The sequence below is a fragment of the Mauremys mutica genome, chromosome 6 (genome assembly GCF_020497125.1).
Source record: "Mauremys mutica isolate MM-2020 ecotype Southern chromosome 6, ASM2049712v1, whole genome shotgun sequence".
NCBI classification, from domain to species: Eukaryota; Metazoa; Chordata; order Testudines; family Geoemydidae; genus Mauremys; species Mauremys mutica.
In genome coordinates, this window is record NC_059077.1 from 12,180,565 (window position 1) to 12,200,448 (window position 19,884).

The 19,884-nt window shown below is 45.2% G+C and overlaps 1 protein-coding gene across 3 annotated transcripts in view; it reads left to right on the plus strand.

The window, feature by feature from the left end:
- Positions 1–4,906: 4,906 nt before the first annotated feature.
- Positions 4,907–19,884, plus strand: part of C6H18orf25 (chromosome 6 C18orf25 homolog) — a 72,783-nt gene continuing 57,805 nt past the window's right edge. The window contains exon 1 of one of the 3 annotated variants that reach the window (XM_045021677.1): positions 4,907–5,065. The gene's annotated coding sequence lies outside the window, so the exon portion shown is untranslated. The remainder of the gene's footprint in view (positions 5,066–19,884) is intronic. The other 2 variants (XM_045021674.1, XM_045021676.1) reach the window with 2 other exon arrangements.

Genomic DNA, 19,884 nt, shown 5'->3' on the forward strand with positions numbered 1-19,884 from the left:
GGTCCTTTTGTGGTGCTTCATTTGTCCAAACCTTTCTTTGATGGACTCTAAAGCAGTGTAAATGAGTGAGCAAAAAACTTCCCTCTTTAATTTTTCTTCCAAGCTTCCCATCCCTGCCCTCATAACCAAACTATCTCTTCTGATGAATACAAGTTTCCTTGAAGACAAGCTCAACTCCAAAGTTTTCCGCCATTTCTTTGGCAGCAGTGATGACACCTTCAAATTCATTGTCTCTGTAGGCCACAACGAAATCAAGGCAGCTTTTCTTCGAAGTAGTAGTGGTCACAATGTCCAGCAACTGAGTTCGTAATGCCTTGCTTACAATCTTTACTTGGAACAGGATATTGTGCCAGCCCATAATTGAGACCAGAAATTTGAAGTCAGTGATCTGGTTTTCCAGACTTTGCAACCTGTGTTGGATTCTGGCCTTGGCTTTACTTGACTGCACCAGTTCCATGAGGGTGTTGTATACCTCAGAAACTTGGTATCTCACTGGCCTTACACTGTCAATGTGGCTCTCCCAGCAAGTGTCACTTAGCGGCTTCACAGTCAGATTTGTAGCATTGTCCATGACCTTGAGGATTTTCCACCTGATAGTTGATGCTGAAAACAGGATATATAGCCCTGGCAGTACTCTGAAGAGAGTTAGTCAACCTAAAGAAGAAGACACTGCATCTGACACAACCAGGTTGGGAATGACAACCACAAGGCATGAAGGAAGCTCTTGAATTCAGCATAAGGATTCTTGCCTGGACACCACTGTTTCTTCCCTTCATATTCACGTTGTTGTTGTAGTCTTGGCAGCGGCAGTCCTTATTCTCATTCAAAACGTTCATAAACAGTTCTGTTAGGCCTTTTCCAGTAGTGTCATCCACTGACTGGAAACAGATGAAGTGTTCCTTTACTTGGATACAGCCATGCTTGTCATCAACAAATCTTACTGTAAATGACATCTTTTCCCTGTGACTAATGTTGGGAGTGCAGTCCACCATTATGGCATAGTACTTCGCTTTTCCAAGTCGCATCAATATGTTATCAAGAGCCTTCCTTGCCATAAGGTCAATCAATTCATTTTGAATTTGTAACCCTTCTGCCAGGTGGAGCTGGCAGCAACCAGTTCAATATCTAGGGGTTCCTTTTCTACAATACAACACAGAACCAGCTCAAGCCCCCACCCAGTAGCCTGGAAAAATTACACACCACCCCTGGGCGCCTCTCAGAGGCAATACTTTCCCACTCGCCAGCACAGAGTCTGAGTGTAAAAAAGAAACTTTTAATGAAAGTGTGCTCTCTATGCTGTTATCTAAATCACTGATGAAGTTGTTGAACCGAACCCAACCCAGAATTGATCCCTGAGGGACCCCACTTGATATGCCCTTCCATCATGACTGTGAGCCACTGATAACTACTCTCTGGGAACGGTTTTCCAACCAGTTATGCGCCCACCTTATAGTAGCTCCGTCTAGGTTGCATTTCTCTAATTTGCTTAAGAGAAGGTCATGTGAGATGGTATCAAAAGCTTTATTAAAGTTGAGATATACCACATCTACCACTTCCCCCCATCCATAAGGCTTGTTACTCTGTCAAAGAAAGCTATCAGGTTGGTTTGACACGATTTGTTCTTGACAAATCCATGCTGACTGTTACTTATCACCTTATTATCTTTTAGATGTTTGCAAATTGATTGCTTCATTATTTGCTCCATTATCTTTCCAGGTACAGAAGTTAAGATGACTGGTCTGTAATTCCCCGGGTTGTCCTTATTTTCTTTTTTATAGATTGACACTATATTTGCCCTTTTCCAGTCCTCTGAAATCTCTCCTGTCTTCCATGACTTTTCAAAGATAATCACTAATGTCTCAGATATCTCCTCAGTCAGCTCCTTGAGTATTCTAGGATGCATTTCATCAGGCCCTGGTGACTTGAAGACATCTAACTTGTCTAAGTAATTTTTAACTTGTTCTTTCCCTGTTTTAGCCTCTGATCCTACCTCATTTTCACTGGCATTCAGTATGTTAGATGTCCAATCACCAAGCAACCTTCTTGGTGAAAACTGAAGCAGACAAGTCATTAAGTACCTCTGCGATTTCCACATTTGCTGTTATTGTCTCCCCCGCCCTCATTAAGCAACGGGCCTACACTGTCCTCAGTCTTCCTCTTGCTTCTAATGTATTTGTAGAATGTTTTCTTGTTCCCTTTATGTCTCTAGCTAGTTTTATCTCATTTCACTACCCCTGCATTCAGTACTAAAGTGATTTTTTACCCAACACCAGCCAAAGTTGATCACTTGGAGCTACATAGCTCCTGTCTGCTGGATATCTATGCAGGGTAGATGTGTTAATGTAAATACAGTTTGCTCCTGAAGTCTCTCTCCCTCTCCAACTAGCTGTCAGGGAAGAACTCATTCAGACCCTGCTTACAAATTGTTTTGCTGTAGTAATGGTTCATAGCTTCTTTACAAACTACTCAATGTAAGTGCTCATGCATGATATTGTCATATTTCCCAAGGAGCGCTACCAAACCAAGGAAATTACCATTATGTTCAGTGAACAACGTATCCGAATCCCAGAAAGGCAAATTATTCTTTGCAGGGAAGAGGGTAATTGAGATCAGAGGTTTGAGCACGTTCCTTCAGTGCTGGATTTCTACATTAATAATGTGCTGGTTTTCTGCATCTGTGCATTTATTCAGTTTGAGCCTGGACTGGACCTCCATATATTTGGAGTAGGCCATAAAATGGCCAGATGCCTTTTCATGTTGCTTCAATGCATCAGCTAAGTTATGCCAGTAATTGTACCCCAAAAGCACAAGTAATGATTTGACATTCTTGTCAAATATTTTGCAATAAAAACAGAACACATTGTCAGTTGATTTTTAGTAAACTAGCCAATGCCAATTCAGTTTCTTAACATTCTTGAGTACTTTTTCGCAGTGTGACTTTGAGAAGTGTCACTTTTCATTTATTGGAAACATATCTTCGAATTAGCCTGGTCCATTCAAAATTTTATGATCAGTATCAGCAGAGTTTAGGATCGCTGGCAATAAAGCAGAATCTGATGTATTTATTTGTGGGGTGCAATTTTTCTAACTGCTGTTTCTGTCATCATGTGAGGCTGATTCTTTTCTATTGCTTCTCTCCTTTTCATGTAAACCAGATTTTTCTTTATCATCACTCTCCTTTACACCGCCAGGAAATCTGGTCGATTCTTCATCACTTTCCTCACATTTCCATTCCTTATCAGGTAAATCTGCTAATTCCTTAGTAATAGGACTTCCATCATTTACACTTTGCTCCTCAATTTCTTCTGCACTGGGACAATCACTATTGCCTAAAGCCTGGTTTGTGTTGTTGTGTTTCAGATATTTTCCCATCAAACTTGCCTCTTGCTTCAAACGAGATTGCAATTGAACTTTTTGCTTCCTATATTGAGCTCCTGAAAGCTTCTTTGGGGGCATCTTTTATTTTCTATGGGGAAGAACAGACAATATTACGGAGAACAAAAGTCTATGTTCTGCAGTCTTAGAAAGGCATTGAACATTGTGTTAAGTATGGCAAAAGAAGTAACAGTATTTCTTTTATATTGTTGCATAGATAGGGGTTCAAGAGATATCTCTGGTGTCTCGTTAAATAGTCCTTTACTAGTCACTGTTTACACTCTTCAAGTCTTAAAACACAAGTACACTTTCACAATTACACAATATTGAAGCTGGGCTCTCACTTCACTCTGTATCTTACTGACTAGCAACGCACTACCCCTTCTATACCAATGAGGGCATGGCTGACAACATTCGAGGAGGTTCAAAGAAAATGTAGTTCTCAAAAAATCTGGAAGGTTGCACGAGGTTCTACAAAGGTCCAGAACATTCTACGAGGTGAGTGAAAAATGAATTTGCGCACGGAACACCTGAAACATTTTACTTCAAACATTCTATTTTTCCCTTTGTCACTAACAACAAAAACAGCAACCGGAGTAGGGTAACCAGATAGCCCTATTTTATAGGGACAGTCCCAATATTTGGGGCATTTTCTTCTATAGGCGCCTACTACCCCCCACCCCCGTCCTGATTTTTCACACTTGCTGTCTGGCACCCCAAATCCAGCTCCGGACATGACTGTGAGGATGGGACTGCGGTGTTAACTTGTTTGTGTCCAAACCTCCTCTGTTTCAGACAGGGCGGCCATCCATCATGGGATTGCCAGCACTGCCCTGCCCTTCCAGAGGGTCAAGTATCAGAGGGGTAGCCGTGTTAGTCTGGTTCTGTAGAAGCAGCAAAGAATCCTCTGGCACCTTATAGACTAACAGACGTTTTGCAGCATGAGCTTTCGTGGGTGAATACCCACTTCGTCAGATGCATCTATAAGGTGCCACAGGATTCTTTGCTGCTTCCAGAGGGTGATATCACAAGCACTGCTCACAAGCCATTCCCATGTGGCCCCACAGGGAGAGGGAGCTGACAGGTGAGGCTCTGGGTCTCACCCATTGGGCTCGAGTGTGGAGAGAAGGGGGGCTGGGAACAGGCTCTGGGTCCCATACAGACCCTCGTTGGGAGGCTCTGGATTATTCCCCCTCCTGACTCCCCAGAGGAGGAGGGAGGGATCTAGGGAAGGAGGGATCAGGGGTCTCCCTGGTTCCTTTCCCCAGGGGGCCCTGCTGGGGGCCGGAAGGAAGGGTTCTGGCTGCTCCCCCATCCCTATGGGGGGCTGGGGGAGGGGCTCGGCCGGTTCCCCCTCCCCAGTCTCCGGGGAGCAGGTTGGGGGCGGCAGGGGCGACGCGCCGCAGGGGCCGCCAGGTGGCGCTGCAGGGGCCAGCGGCGGGGCCGCTCTGTGCGCCGCTCGGCGGTCAGCGGCAGCCCGGTCCCGGCCGCCGGAAGTGACGCCGCGAGCGGAGCCGAGCGGCCTCCGGTGACATTTTCTCTCAGTGGCGCGCAGGGCGGGGAGCGGGGCAGGCGGCGGCGGCGGAGGAGACCCGGCCTCGGCTCCGGCCCCCCATGTCCGAGCTGCTCCCCCGCGAGGGGGAGGCGAGGAGGAGGAGGAGCCGCGGTGGCGGCGGCGGCTGCTGCGCTGGTGAGTGACCCGCGTTCAGCCGCTGGGGGCTCGGGCCCCTCTCCAGAGCCAGTCTTGGGGGACCCGCCCGGCCGCCCTCACCGAGATCCGGGCTCGCTGGCCCCCTCCCTCCCTCCCTCCCTCTCGCGGGAGGAAGGGGCCCCTACACCCGCCCCCAGCGCGCCGGGGCTGGCAGGAGCGGGCCTCGGGAAGAATCCGCCCCGCTCGGGGCCGGGGAGGAAGCCCGTGAGCGCAGGCAGGGCCCGGGTCCCGGCGCGCTGCACCGGGCTGGGCCCCGAAGGGACGCCGGGAGGAGGCGCTGAGGAGGGACGGGCCTGCACCCTTAGAGTGCGCAGCGCGGGCGGCCGGGAGGGGCCCGCTGGTGCCAAGGCGCAGGGTGAATTCTGCGGGGGGGGGGGACGGGACTTAGGGGTGGTTCTAGGATCCCAGGGCCCGTGTGGTGTGTGAATGCCGGGCACCCTGGTGGGAGGTCACATCCACACCCTTGAGCTCCAGGTAACGCAATTCAGCGCACCAGAGGAATGACTCTTAAAGAACCTTCTAGGTTTTGGGGGTGGCGTTTCAGAAGCCCTTAGATGTATCTCTCTCCCCCACTCCTGCCCATTTTACCACATGGCAGGAAGTGTGGGAGTGCAACACTTCACTTCTGATTTCAAGAGAAGCCCACTAGAGACTTTTAGTGTGTCTGGACTTGTTCCAGTCAAGGCCGGGTAGCGCTGTTTGAAGTGGGGGCCAATAGAATTTGCTCCTCTGCCTGACCTTTCTCTTCTTTGCTCAGGCACCCCACCCACTAGCAACCTGGTCTTCCTGCCCATGAGCCCCTACATGCATCCTCTCCAAATTTGAACAAGTGATGCTGCAGTCTGGCATGTGAGGTTGCAGAACCACTCAGGTCTGACCCAGTTGCCCTTCCATCATGATGGAGGGGTGACTGGGCCAAATTTGAGTAGATGGCATTGTGACCCTGGTGCAAACCTGAGTGCTGCCATAACCCTGTGTGCCAGGTGGGGATGCCATTCACTCAGATTTGGTTCAACTGCCCCTTGGTCATCACAGAGGAGTGTCCTGAGTGGTGTTGCAACGTGGAGTGTGGGCTCAAAATGCCCTCAGGTTTGGCCAAGTCAAAAAGTGGCCAGGTGCCTCTCCCCCACCCCCCTCCCCCACCACTGCTCCAGCTCTGCTGCCTAGCCATTCTAGTTACAAACTCTTATGCTCATCCTATCTGCCTTTAGGTATCTTACTTACCATGTTTTTTTAAATCAATATTACCGAGGACAGAGAGAATACATAGACGTAACTGAAATAATGGTTCCTGGTATTCAGGTTTACTAGATTAGTGCCAGTGAGCACTGATGTGATGTTTTGTGTTCATTGATGTCTTGACATAAAAGCTCAACTTTCAAGTTTTCCAGTTCTTTATAGCCCCATAATCGGTTGTGACTTGATTACTCTAGCTCGCTGAATCTATCTTGACAACACTGGGAAGCACATTTTTGGTTACTTAACTTAAATAGTTCTAGAAAGAAATTTACATAATTTGATACCATAATGTGTTTTGTTTGAAAAGTCCCTTGAAACAAGTGCATGCCTAATCTATGTAATAAGTAGTAGACCTTTCTAAATTTACGCAAAAGTTCCAGTTCAGAGTTTGTGATGAGTTCAGATTGAGCTTTCCTTACTTAGGCAAATTTCCCATTGACTTTAATAGGAGTTTCTACTGAATGACAGTAGGACTTGTCTCGAAGCTTTAAGTATAAAGACCTTTTGAAAATACTGTAAAATACAACTTCACTATCCTGCTTGGTTTAAGAGAGACACTATGGCTATGTCTAGCCAACCACTTATGCCTGCAATTTATGTCACTTGGGTGTGAAAAAAACACCACCCCTGCCCCAAGTGACATAAATTATGCTGTCATAAGTCGTGGTGTGCGCTTCTTCTGCTGACGTAGCTACTGCCGCTTGATGGGGTGGTTTAATTATGTTGATAGGAGAGCTCTCTCCCCTTGGCATAGAGTGGCTGTATGAGAGATCTTACTGCAGCGCAGCTGCATTGGAACAGCTGTGCCGCTGTAATATCTCTAGTATAGACATAATCGAAGATGTTGAATGTATTTCAGATGACATTTTCTAATGTTTGAGCTTTTTCCTTTTGGTCCTACTCATTGTTATAAATTCTGGCATTTTTGGACAGACTTTTCCAAAGTTGTCATCACTCTTATTCAGAATACTGAAGACTATTCTTAAATCTGTCTGATCCCATGGAACTTAAATACACTTCTGAAATATTTTTAATCTTGAAAGAAATCAGCCAAATTGTTTGTGCTCTGAGAAGTTTACACATTTGCTTTTGTAGTCTTCTTGTGAAGTCATAACTCAAACAGCATAGTTATAAAGTTTCAAACTTTTGATAATAGCTAGTGTTAATATATAAGTAACGCAAAGTTTCTGACTTTGTTTCAAAGACTGTTAGAACTCCTTTGTAGAAATGCTAGTTTTACTGGAATCAGTGAATCTTGGCTATTAAAGTCAACCAAGCATAAATCTTTGCTGAAATACCTAACAGTGTTCCTTTAAATATATCAAATTTCTATTATCTTCTGAAAACAGTTTATTTAGCTTTAACCATTCTTCTGCAGTACTTGCAACCCAGATAATAATGTTATGCTATTTAGACTGATTATACACAAGTGAAGTGCTAGTCTATTTTCATTGTCCGGGCTGTTAGTAAGGGATTTAAAATCTGACAGTTTATTATTTAAATCTTTGTCTTTATAAAACTTAATGTTTGGCTTCAACTATCTGACAGCATCACTTTAACCATTTTAGATAAAAGTGGTGAGATGGAAAATGAATATAGTATCATCCTTCAGAGCAGTGGTTCTCAACCTATTTCTTATTGTTATGCAGCCCATGAGGTGTTATGTGGGCTGTATCCAATACTACCTGAATGGTCCTGAAGATGTCACATGGGCAGCAGCTGTGTGCTGATTGGGCTGCAAGTGGGTTGCTTGTTGAGAACCTCTGCTTCAGAGGTAGTTCTATTGTGGTGCTTGCCACACCTAGCCCTAATGTTAGGTGTAATTGTTTTTCCTGTGATTAAGTGCCAAGAGCTGTGTCTGGGGAAGATGCAACTTTCTCCCCTTCTCCAGGGCAACTGTTCTCTTAGACCTCCTTGCAAATCTAGAATTCATTTTACAAGCTTGAAATAAAGTTTTGGGTGACAGGATTTTCTGTGGTTTGGGTCTAGCAAGCACCCAACCTTTTTTTCCTACATGGAGTTTAGATCCATGTCTACGTATCAGTATCACCCAATCAGTGAGATGAAATGTGGTGCAGTTTGGCAATCAACACAGCAACCATTCCTAAGACTATAATGACCTGCTTGATCAACTTGTGAGTGCTGTCCTCTTGAACAGTTTATCTGCATGGTTAATGATCTGGAAGAGTCAGGTGTTTACAAAAGAAACTGATCCAGAGAAGGGTTTCATTATTTTGAGACTTGAATGGCTGGTAAAATATCAGATGATAATGCCAGTGTACCTATAATGCCAGTGTTTTGTTAAGTGAATAATGGGGGGGAGGGGCAGAAAAGATGCTGGAAAATGATTGCTGAATATAGTAGCTGCATATGAACAGAAGGATTAGGATAACAGTTGAGATTCATTTTTTATATACATACACACTTGTATTTTTTTAATTATAAGTGCCAGCTATCCCTATCTGCTTTTCAAACTAATCATTAATTGGCTGACTTCTTAAAGGCATCTCAGCAGAAGTGTGTTTTGAGTAGAGATTTGAAAGAGGAAAAGAGTGACTTTGTGTTTAGTTATTTGTGTTTGCTTGTATTGTGGTAGTACTTGGTCCCACACTAAAATACGCATTGTAAAAACTGCAACAAAAAGACTGCATGCTCTGAAGAGCTTACAATCTATAAGATAAACAAATGGTACAACAAACAGATGATGAAGGAAATGCAAAGCAACAGGGAGGCAACTAAGAATAGCATGATAGTGGTCACAGCACATGCCATGTAAATCCTCCTGAATTGTAAAAGAAGACATGGAAGCACCTGTGGGAAGCTGACAGACTGGTAGATAAGGCTACCATCAACAATGCAGAGGAGATGAGGGTTAATGAAGTAAGACTGGATGAACAAAGAATAGAAACAGAATTCTGAATGGCCTTGATGATTAAGAGGGAAGGATACAATGGAGAGATCCAAAAAAGGGTATGGTTTGGTCAAAGCAGCAAGTAACATACCTGCTGTCAACTTTGCCTGTTGCTCTGATCACATCTCTCCTCTTTGAATCCCTTCACTGTCTTCCCAGTTATACTGCCTCAAGTTCAAACTTCCGCTCTTTGTTTTTAAGGACCTTCCTGGCTCTGTCTTCTTACTCACCCATCTCCTTTTGTCTTATTGTGACCACTCCCATATCCTCCGCTCCACCGACAATGCAAGTTTCATCGCACAAGCATCTGTGTCCCTTGGACCCTGTAGTTTCCACAGATCTTACGGTCTAAAGGAGTGGCTGCAGGTTGTATTTGCGTAAAGAAGAAGGTGGTTAGAACTCTGTTGGCTGTGTTTATTCCCCCTCCTCCCCCCCCAGTCTACGGTGCTACCTGTGAAAGTTTTTGAAAAATTGTAGATTTTTAAAGGAACACAGTGAACTTTTATCCCCCTGGACACTTTATTGCTTAGAGTTACTAGTAACCTCTAATATTCCTAAAACTGAAAGGTCACAGGAAAAGTGTCTGTATTGATAGCACTGGGTATGTAATGTAATAATATAAAAATGTGGCCTAAAACTGCAGATACTGGTGGGGGACTGCTGAGCAAGTGTTCGTATTGCAAAACGCTTATCCACATTCAACCCAGAGGGCCTTCAGTTTTGCATTTAACTTTTAGCTGTATCTAAAGCTCTAGGAGTTGCTGAGCTACCACAGCACTGGCGCCTGCTCCAATGAAATAGTATTATCTCACTTAGTCTATTTATAGTGATGATGATTTCCATGGTGGACTGACAAACCAGGCTGTTCAATTCTCACTAATATATGTGTGTCGTTAGTCACACGATCCTAAAAGCAAGTCAGCAAAATTAGTATTTTCTTCCTTTAGTTAACTGTACTGTTGTAATTGAGAGAAATATAGGGGTTTGTATAAAAATCCATAACACAAAATACTTGGTGTTTAGCGTTAGATAAACTGCAGTACTGGTAACACCTTCATCATGGAGAATTATTATCCCTATGTTAGATAAGAAACTGAGCTAGAGAGATTGCAACTGAACTGGTGGTATAGATGAAGTCCAGGTCAGTGTTATAACCAGGATTAAAACTAAATAGTACCTTGCTCCCAGTCCTGTGCTCTCTCTGGTTAGAATGTTTCCCTGTTCACACACATCTGTAATACATTTTTCATTGATAGCTGAAGAGGACAACACAATTGTACTATTAATGTTACCTTATTTCCCTACAGCTTAGATTTTTGACATTTGTATAGTAATTTACTCATTCAAGATTTAAAAACCAGGCACAACATCTGAATTAGTGAGGTGGTGTTCTTACTCAATTACAGATGGGTTGCCTGAGGCACAGGAAGGTCAAGTAATACACCCAAGGGCATGTGGTGGGTTGAGTTCAGGTCCAGGGTGATCCAGTATCGTCTGTTTTCTCTGAATTTAACTGTGTAGCTGCCTTTCAAACAGAATATGCATAACTCACTTAGCATAATAACAGAGATTTACTTTCACAGATATACTATACCTCTTTTGATGCTCAATCTTTGTGGAGAAATCTTAAACATTGTTATGATTACATCGGGCTACTTTTAATCACAAATAGGTATTTATGTAAGGCTAGATGTAGGTATCAGTGTGTATATTTGCACCACTTCAATTTCAAGAGGCTACTGAAATTATGGCTTGGGGTATTTATGGTGAAATGCTCTTTTTCTAGTAGTATCCTTTAAGACATTGTTTCGCTGTACCTTCTTAAACTTTCCAGAAAGGTGAACATACATAGCCTGACCACATATGGGAAATTTAACTCCTATGCCAGCCTGCTCCAGCAGTGTTTATCAGATGGTCTCGTGTTTTAGTCATTGATAAAACTGTACAAGGCTTCCTTTCACAGAAGCTGGCATTACTGTTCCCATTTTGGGTAAACTGCGGTGAAGCGGTTAAGTGACTTGCCCAAGTTTACAAAGTGAGCGGCAGAGCTGGAAATACGCCCAAGGAGACCTGACTCAATCTACTGTAAATGTTAGATTACAATTGCTATTGTACTTTTTTCTAAGTTAGATAATTGTCTGTTTTGCTTAAGCAATTATTCCAATATTTAAATGTACCCTATATTAGTTTGTCATAATGCTGATATCCATCTCTGGTAATGCTGCGGAATCAGGCTGACATTTGTTAGCAGGAAAACAGTTTAAGACTACTAAACTTTTCAGTTTTATCTTGGCTTTCTAATCAGTTGTCAGCTTCCAGTCCACCCACTCCACTCTGCCAGTTGTCTTTTCTGAGAATGCTTTCCCAGAGAATTCAAGATGACTGTATAGCAAGTAATGGCAGAGCCTCTTAGGGGAAGAGGTGGTGAGTACAAGAAGGGGATTGGAGACTGACTGCTGATTGCATATGCTTGTTACTATAGCTGAAGTTAAAATATTTTAACTGAGGTCACTTAATGTAATAGTTTCTATAAACCGTGTGGAATCAAAACACCAATCTTCTCCCCCAGAAAAAATACAGGGCCTCAAAGCAGTTCAATTCAAACTTTCTACTTTAAGCAGAGCTTCTCTTCTTCCTCTTTAGCTGGCCACTGATAAGGACTGTTAACATTGGGCATTGGTACAGGGCAATAATTTAAAAAACCCTAATACTACAGGTTCAGTACAAACAATATGCATGTTGACTTTCAGTATAAGGCATTTTGGATAAACTTGTAACCTAAAGAGATGTTGAGTCACCTATTGAATATATAATGCCATTGCTGTTAGATGGACTAGATCTAATAGGTTGCCTCCGTTACCACTTGTAGCCAGTCAGGCACCTTTGACAAGACTAGAGGAATTCAGCAAAATAGCTGCAAAGAGATGACTTTTCTTTGTCCTTAGTGAAGCAGAAACTGGCCTTTTGGGGAAAAAAACATGCTATGACTGACTTTAACATTTGATAAAAGAGAAGTATTTAATATCAAAATTACAATATTTGAGAGGCGAGTCAGGTCAAGCACACTGCAGGCTAGCAGGGGGACACTGACAATGCCTGTAGCAAACCCAGTCTCCAGGCTGTCAAGGTAGCACCTTTCACTAGCACTATTTCACTTTAAGAGGAAAAGTAGAGGAAGTATTGTAATTGTTTATTCTCTTCTATAATAAAAATGTGGAGGCTAATGGTAAAATTATTAATAATGGGCTGGGGGTGCAGGCTCTGCGGTGGGGAATGAGGAGTTTGGGGTGAATGAGGGGGCTCTGGGTTTGGGGGGGTCAGGGCAGAGGGTTGGGATGTGGGATGGGGTCAGGGTTTTGGGCTGAGGGTGCAGCCGGCTGGGTGGAGCTGGGGATGAGGAGTTTGGAGTGAAGATTTGGGGCGCCGGCTTACCTCCAGCGGTTCCTGGTCAATAGCACAGCAGGGTTCCTAAGGCAGGCTTCCTGCCTGTCCTGGCACAGCGAACTGGGCTGTGCCCTGGAAGTGGCTAGCAGCCGGTCTGGCTCCTAAGCGGAGGCATGCAAGCAGCTCTGCGTGGCTCTCGCGCGCAGGTACCGACCCCCAGCTTCCATTGGCTGGGAACTGGCCAGTGGGAGTGTGGAGCCGGTGCTTGGGGCAGGGGCAGTGCGTGGAGCCCCGTGGCCCCCCTGCCTAGGAGCTGGACCTGCTGCTGGCTGCTTCCAGGGCACAGTGCGGTGTTGGAACAGGTAGGGGCTAGCCTGCCTTAGCCGGGCAGCACTGCTGATGGGACTTTTAACGGCCTGGTCAGCAGTGCTGACCAGAGCAGCCATGACTGAGTGCCTTATGTTCCACAACCCAGTAATGGGTTGCAACCCGCAATTTGAAAACCACTGGACTAGATGATCATGATGGGCCCTTCTGACCTTAAAGTCCATGAGTCTGATTGTGAATGTTTAAAGGGAATAGTGTTGTTCTCTAAACATGCTAGGTTCACCAGCTTGTCTACTCTTTTCCTACAGTGTGAGGTTGATATAACTATCTTTTCCCTACTGCCAATTCAATATTACCTTATTCTTCAAAAACAAAAAATAATCAATGCCAGGTATCAGAGTACTCAGGAGAACAATCCTATGCTAGTGACTATTAATTTTAAATGCCTCTTATTTAGAGTTACCATTCAATCCATGATGCTATTACTACCAGCTCGAGGTGAGAGAGTGGGTTTGATCATGCATGCTAGGGCCTCCTTGAGCCAGAATAGCTGAGGAGCATGTTATCCATTTATGGAACCAAAGTGTGTGTAGTTCAAACATAACAATCATCTGCTATCATTCAGCAAAACTTTAGTTCTAAAATTCTTCCTCTCCTGCCTTGTCCTCATAGCTTATCATAATTTACTACTTATCTACATCAGCTGATGGGCAGAATATTATAATACAACTGGTGCTAAATATTCTTGGACTCCCATTAGCATCACAAGAAATTTTATGCAGTCATAAATAGAGCAACTGTGCTAGCGGTCAAAATAATCTTCACTCCCACACCATCTGCAATATCTCAATCCAGACTGCAGTTGACAGCTTCAGATCAGAGTCCCTCTCATTGATAAGAGCTCTCATGCCTCCTTTTTTGAAAGGATCAACAAAATTATTTTGTTACCGTAGTGTCTAGGGTTCTCAAGTGTGGTCAGTATCCCATTATTAAGAGCTGTATAGACATGGAATAAAAGTCCCTACTGAAAGGTTTATAGTCTAAACTGAGAATTAGAAATGGTCTTCTATGTGACCCAATTGTACAAATGGGTGTTCTTAAATAGAATGCTGTGATCTATATGAAATGGACCTGTTACCCCTGTGATTGTTGGAGAGTAGCTGGGTCCTCTATTGACCAATATTATCAAAGTTTCTCATTGTGGGCAATCTACTGACCACCCTAAATTGCACAGTAATCAGATAGTTCTCAAGCCAGCTATCAACCTTCCTTCTTGCCCCAAAATTATCAAGAAAGTGGTGCTGAGAATAGTCCAGCAGCAGCTGATCTCTACCAGTGTTCTTAGACACTTCAGTCAGGTTTCAGATGAAGATATGGCACTGGTACCACCTGTACTCACTTTACAGATGGGTCTATATATTCATCCTGCTGGATTTATAAGAACGGCCATACTGGGTTGGACCAAAGGTCCATCTAGCCCAGTATCTGGTCTTCTGACAGTGGCCAATGCCAGGTGCTTCAGAGGGAATGAACAGATAATCATCCAGTGATCCATTCCCAGCTGCTGGCAAATAGAGGCTAGGGAACACCGTCTCTGCCCATCCTGGCTAATAGCCATTCATGGACTTATCCTCCATGAATTTATCTAGTTCTTTTTTGAACTCTGTTATAGTCTTGGCCTTCATAACATCCTCTGGCAAGGAGTTCTACAGACTGACTGTGCGTTGTGTGAAAAAATACTTTTTTGTTTGTTTTAAACCTGCTGACTATGGATTTATATAGAGGCAATATGATATTTTCTGTCTTATTATCTATCCGTTTCTTAATGATTCCCAACATTGTTTGCTTTTTTGACTGCCGCTGCACATTGAGTACTTGTTCTCAGAGAATTATCCACACTGACCCCGACGTATCTTTCTTGAGTGGTAACAGCTAATTTAGACCCCATCATTTGATATGTATAGTTGGGATTATGTTTTCCAATGTGCATTACTTTGCATTTATCAACATTGAATTTCATCTGCCATTTTGTTGCCCAGTCACCCAGTTTTGAGAGATCCTTTTGTAGCTCTTCGCAGTCTGCCTGGGACTTAACTACGTATAAACTCGTTTATAAGTCAAATTTTATTAGTAAAAAAGGGAAGCACCAGAGAAGGGAGTCGGCTTATGAACGGGTGTAGAGAGGGAGAGGTGGGACACAGCCCCTTTCCCCAACAGAGGGAGCAAGGAGAGGCAGCACAGCCAGCAGAGCCAGAAGGGAAGAGGTGGGGCCAGAGTCTCTCCGCTTCTGGCCACGCTGCTCTCCCCGCAGCCTCTGAAACAGCTGCAGCTCTGGGGCTGGCAGGCTGCAGCCGTGCCGCTCGGCCCCGCACCCCAGAGCAGGCTGTGGCCGTGCTGCCCGGGCGCTGGAGCATGCTGCGGCCATGCCACCTGACCCAGCCTGCTGGAACATGCTGTGGCCACGCCGCCCGGTCTGGCCCGCCAGAGCAGGCTGTGGCCGCGCTGCCCAGCCTGTTGGAGCAGATCCAGCCAGGCCAGAGACATCCTCCCCAGATAAGGTGGGACGGGATGGGAGAGTGTGGGGGTCCTGGGCTAGGGGTGGGGTCATGTAGGGGGTGGTCACCGGCTTTACTCCCCTGACTCCCAACTTCTCCCCCCACAAAAATTTCCCCACCAGTTGCTGTCCTGGCCCATCAGGGTAAGCAGCTGGCGCGCTGGGACACTTTGTTTACTTAGGTTTACCACGCCTGCGGACGCTCGAGGTAAACAAACCATCTCGGCTCACCAGCGGCTTATCCTGATGGCCTGGGAGGCAGAGTTTGCTGACCCCTGAATTATAGGATCGGCTTATGAATGGGTTATAACAATTTTCCATTTTTACTTATTTACCTTGGGGGAGGGGGGTCGGCTTCTAAACAAACTGGCTTATGATCGAGTATATACAGTATCTTGAGTAGTTTTGTAGCATCTGCAAATTTTGCCACTTCACTGCTTACCTCTTTTTCCAGATCATTTATGAATATGTTGACTAGGACTGGGCCCAGTACAGACCCCTGGGGGATACCACTATTTACCTCTCTCTATTCTGAAAACTGACCATTTATTCCTACCCTTTGTTTGCCATCTTTTAACCAGTTACCAATCCACGAGAGAACCTTCCTTCTTATCCCATGACTGCTTACTTTGCTTAAGAGCCTTTGGTGAGGGACCTTGTCAAAGGCTTTCTGAAAATCTAAATACACTATATCTACTGGATCCCCCCTTGTCCACATGTTATCAGGAGCTTTCAGTTCTATTTGATCATACTGTGTTGTAGATTTCCATACAAGAGCTATCAATGATAGATGGATCCAAGTTTGAATCCATGCTTCGCCTGATTTGGAGCAGGGACCTGAACCCAGGTGTGTTCAAATAGCTGCTCCAAATTATGCAGAGCAGTGGTTTGAGGGGTTTTGTGCAACCCTGGTGAATGCCCTAACTACTGGGCTATTAGCTCTTATGGGGCAGATGCCCAAGCTATTGTGGGGCAGATGTCCGTTAGGAGTGTGTGTGAGAGAGAGAGCAAGGGCTGACCTGGCTTAGGTGCCTAACTCCAAGAGGGGGTTTGTGGCTGTGAATCCCGAGAGAGGTAGATGTTTCCCTCTGGCCTAGAGTTAGGCACCTAGCTACCTTTGAGGGATGTGCTTAGACAGTGCACCTCTCCTGGAATTCTTACTGGTTAGTTTAGGCAGCTCCCCACTCAGCGTGTTGGCTTCTGTGAATCTCTTTTTTAGGAACCTAACTCTCCCCCTAAAATGCAGGGGGAGGCTGGGCACTTAACTTGGGGCTGTAAATACAACTGGCCAGCAGGGTACCTGAGTCCCTTTGTGGATCTGGTGTCTTCTGTCTCCATTTTTAGAAACAAGCAGTTTATAAAAATCCATCTCTTGAATATTGAATTCAGAAGGAAGAAGTCTTGTAGATGTGAAAATGCTGACCACTCACAACAATGGAATATGGACAGCCAGGCATAGTGGAAGGGAAACACTTAACAAAGCTAACACACCTTATCTTCTGTCCTCTTCTCCTGTATATTAAACTCATGAATTTATTTTAGCAAGGAAAATGATTTTGCTTGGTTCCCCTTCAGCTGGTGAGTGCTGTATAGAGTGCTGAGTGCAGGCTCATGTCCTACAAGTATGTTTTGGATTATCTTGGCTGGTCAGTCTTGACTAGTTTTCTTTAATATTCTCCCTTTTTTAGGTTCACCTGTATTAATATTTTTAAATAGAGGATTTTTTTTTTACTCTAAGTACTTGCTTACTCATGCTGGAAAAGGACTGTCTTTTTCAAGACTGCAGAGGTGTTTCACAAACGTACCCTTTCTTCTGAGTCTTGAATGGTTTGTATACACAATCTGAGGGCTTAATAGAAATAGTTTATTTTTTAACCTCATTTGTTTATGCAAAACTAGTTGAAGCAGAGCTTTAGTTTAATCCTTTCATCTCATGTTTCTGTAACCATATTGGCTGGAAAGGGTGGGGGTGTCTAACCTTTTAGGATTGCTGCTGGGCCTGAGTTATGAATTAACTGGTTAAACAGCCAAGTCCACTCCCCAAAAATGTTCTTAGGTAGAATGGCGTGCTATTGAATCAGCTTTAGGAGAGTATTTTCAAAGGACCATTTATATAAAGTAGTACAATATCCAGAAGGTGGTGGTATAGTGGTGTGAAAAAGGCTAGATATTCTAGAGCAGCCCAGGTTTCAAATTCAAGCAAAGGTGACTCCACCATCTTGAGTTAAACTGAGTACCATGCAGTCATCTGTTTTATGTATATGGATATGCCTGGAACCTTCTACGAGCAGATAAAAAGATATAGTCTTGGAGCTTGCAGAGTAAATCAGATCAAGAGCTCAATAAAAATGACAGACTGTGGTGGGTGGGAAGGAAAACATCCATACTTGCACACCTGTCTTGAGGGAGGCTAGTATTTCCAGCAGAGATAGGATCATTTGAATTTATTTAGTTTTGTTTGTTTTCCTTTGGTTACTTAGATATTTTTATTATTGAACAGTTATATAAAACTTGAATTCAGTGTTATATTATCATTGATGGGCTTCATGAAAGGAGTGAAGAAGGGTTTTGAATTGAGGGGGTGGCCTATTGATACTAAAGGGGAGGGAGGGAGTTCCATGCATAAAAGGGGAGGGGGGAGTACAGCTGCAGGGTGATCTCCTATGCCAGTGACCTGTACTTCCCACTTGGGGGTTTCAGGGGTAATGGAGTAGCTGAGGGAGAAGGAAGTAATGGCTGGGAAGGAGCCTGAATATGAGAGGGGGGGCATTTAGGGATCTGGGGCAAAAATCTGTTTGGGAATTGGTCCTGCTTTGAGCAGGGGGTTGGACTAGATGACCTCCTGAGGTCCCTTCTAGCCCTGATATTCTATATTTTAAATTGAAAGGTTGTTGGGTGTAGGTGGGAGAAGACTGGAACAAGGGTTTTTTGGGCAGGGATTGTTAGGGAGCCTCCATGATGCAGAGTCTGGCAGACCCCTAGTCTCTCTCATTCAGTCAGGCACATCTGAGACTGCCCCTGGCACATCGCAAGGGTCAGACCTGTCCCAGAAACACCCTGTGGCCCTACCTCTCCATGCAAGGCACACCAGGTGTGGGCAGGCAGGATCCAAATGTGGAGGGGCTTGGTGTGGGATGAGAGGATTCTGTGTGGGCAGCTCAGTGGGTGGCTGGTTGCAGAGGCAATGGGATTCTGTAGAGGGATCTGGGTGATGGTGGTTGGGCCTCAGCAGGGAAGTCTGGATGTCGGGGGATGGGGCTCGACGGGAGGGGCTCGGCAGCAGGGTCTGGGTTCTTGAGGCTTGGTGGGGTAGGGCTCTGGGTGCAGCTGGTTGGGGGGTTGAGGTGGGAGGGACCTGTTGTGGGGGATCCAGGTATGGGGGGTTTGGGCTTATTGGTGTAAGGGTTGGAGTGCAGGGGGCTCAGCAGGCGTGGTCTGGGTGCAGGGGGTAGGGCTCAGAAGGGGGGATTTGAGTGGAGAGGGGCTCTGGATGCACGGGGTGAGGCTCAACTGGATGGGGGCTCGGTGGGTGGGTTCTAGGTGGGGGGGGATCTGTGTATGGGGGCATCCAGATGCACGGGGGTTGGGGAGATGGGGGAGCAGCTCCCTGTCCAGTACTCCTCCCCCATGGCTGAGGAATGATGGGGGCAGGAAGTGGGAGGTGGGAGGCCTGCAGAGCTTACTTCAGCCAGGTTTCTGGGGATGAGTCTGGTCTGACCTGGCCCTGGCCACTCCTTGCAGGGGAAGAGCACATCCTGTCTCTTCCCCCCACCCAGCAGGGACTAGCAGCTGAACCCGATGCAGGGTAGGAGCCACTGGCCTAGGTATTTCTAGTCCCCCCAGTGATTTACCTCTCTGTTGGCTGCTCCAGGTGCCCGAAATGGTGCACCCACACTGCTGGAGAAGGGCACATGTCTGCTCTTGCAGCTTCCCTTTGCTTCCCCCATCAGAAAGTCATTTTTCTGTGGGGAAGCAAAGAAATCTGCAGGGGACATGAATTCTGCCTGTATGCAGTCGTGCAGATTTCCCCCAGGAGTAATAGAGCGGTAGACTGAGAACCAAGGCCTCTTGGTTTTATTCTTTATTCTGTCACTGCCTTGGTGTGGTATTTGGACAACTTTTTGTGCCTCTGTTTACCCATATGTAAAATGGAAACAGTAATACAGGTATTATGGCGGTCTTGTGCGGTGTAGATTGCTGAAGTTCTTTAAGAGAACCTGATTAAAGGTTAGGAAGAAATGCTTAGTATTACTATGCCTGCAGTTGATGCATTGAGGCAGAACCTTTGAGTTTCGCAGTCCTTCTGGATTAATGCCTGAATTGTTTGCAAGATACACTGTAATTCAAGTAAAAGTGCCCTATTTGACAGTGTGTAAATTAATG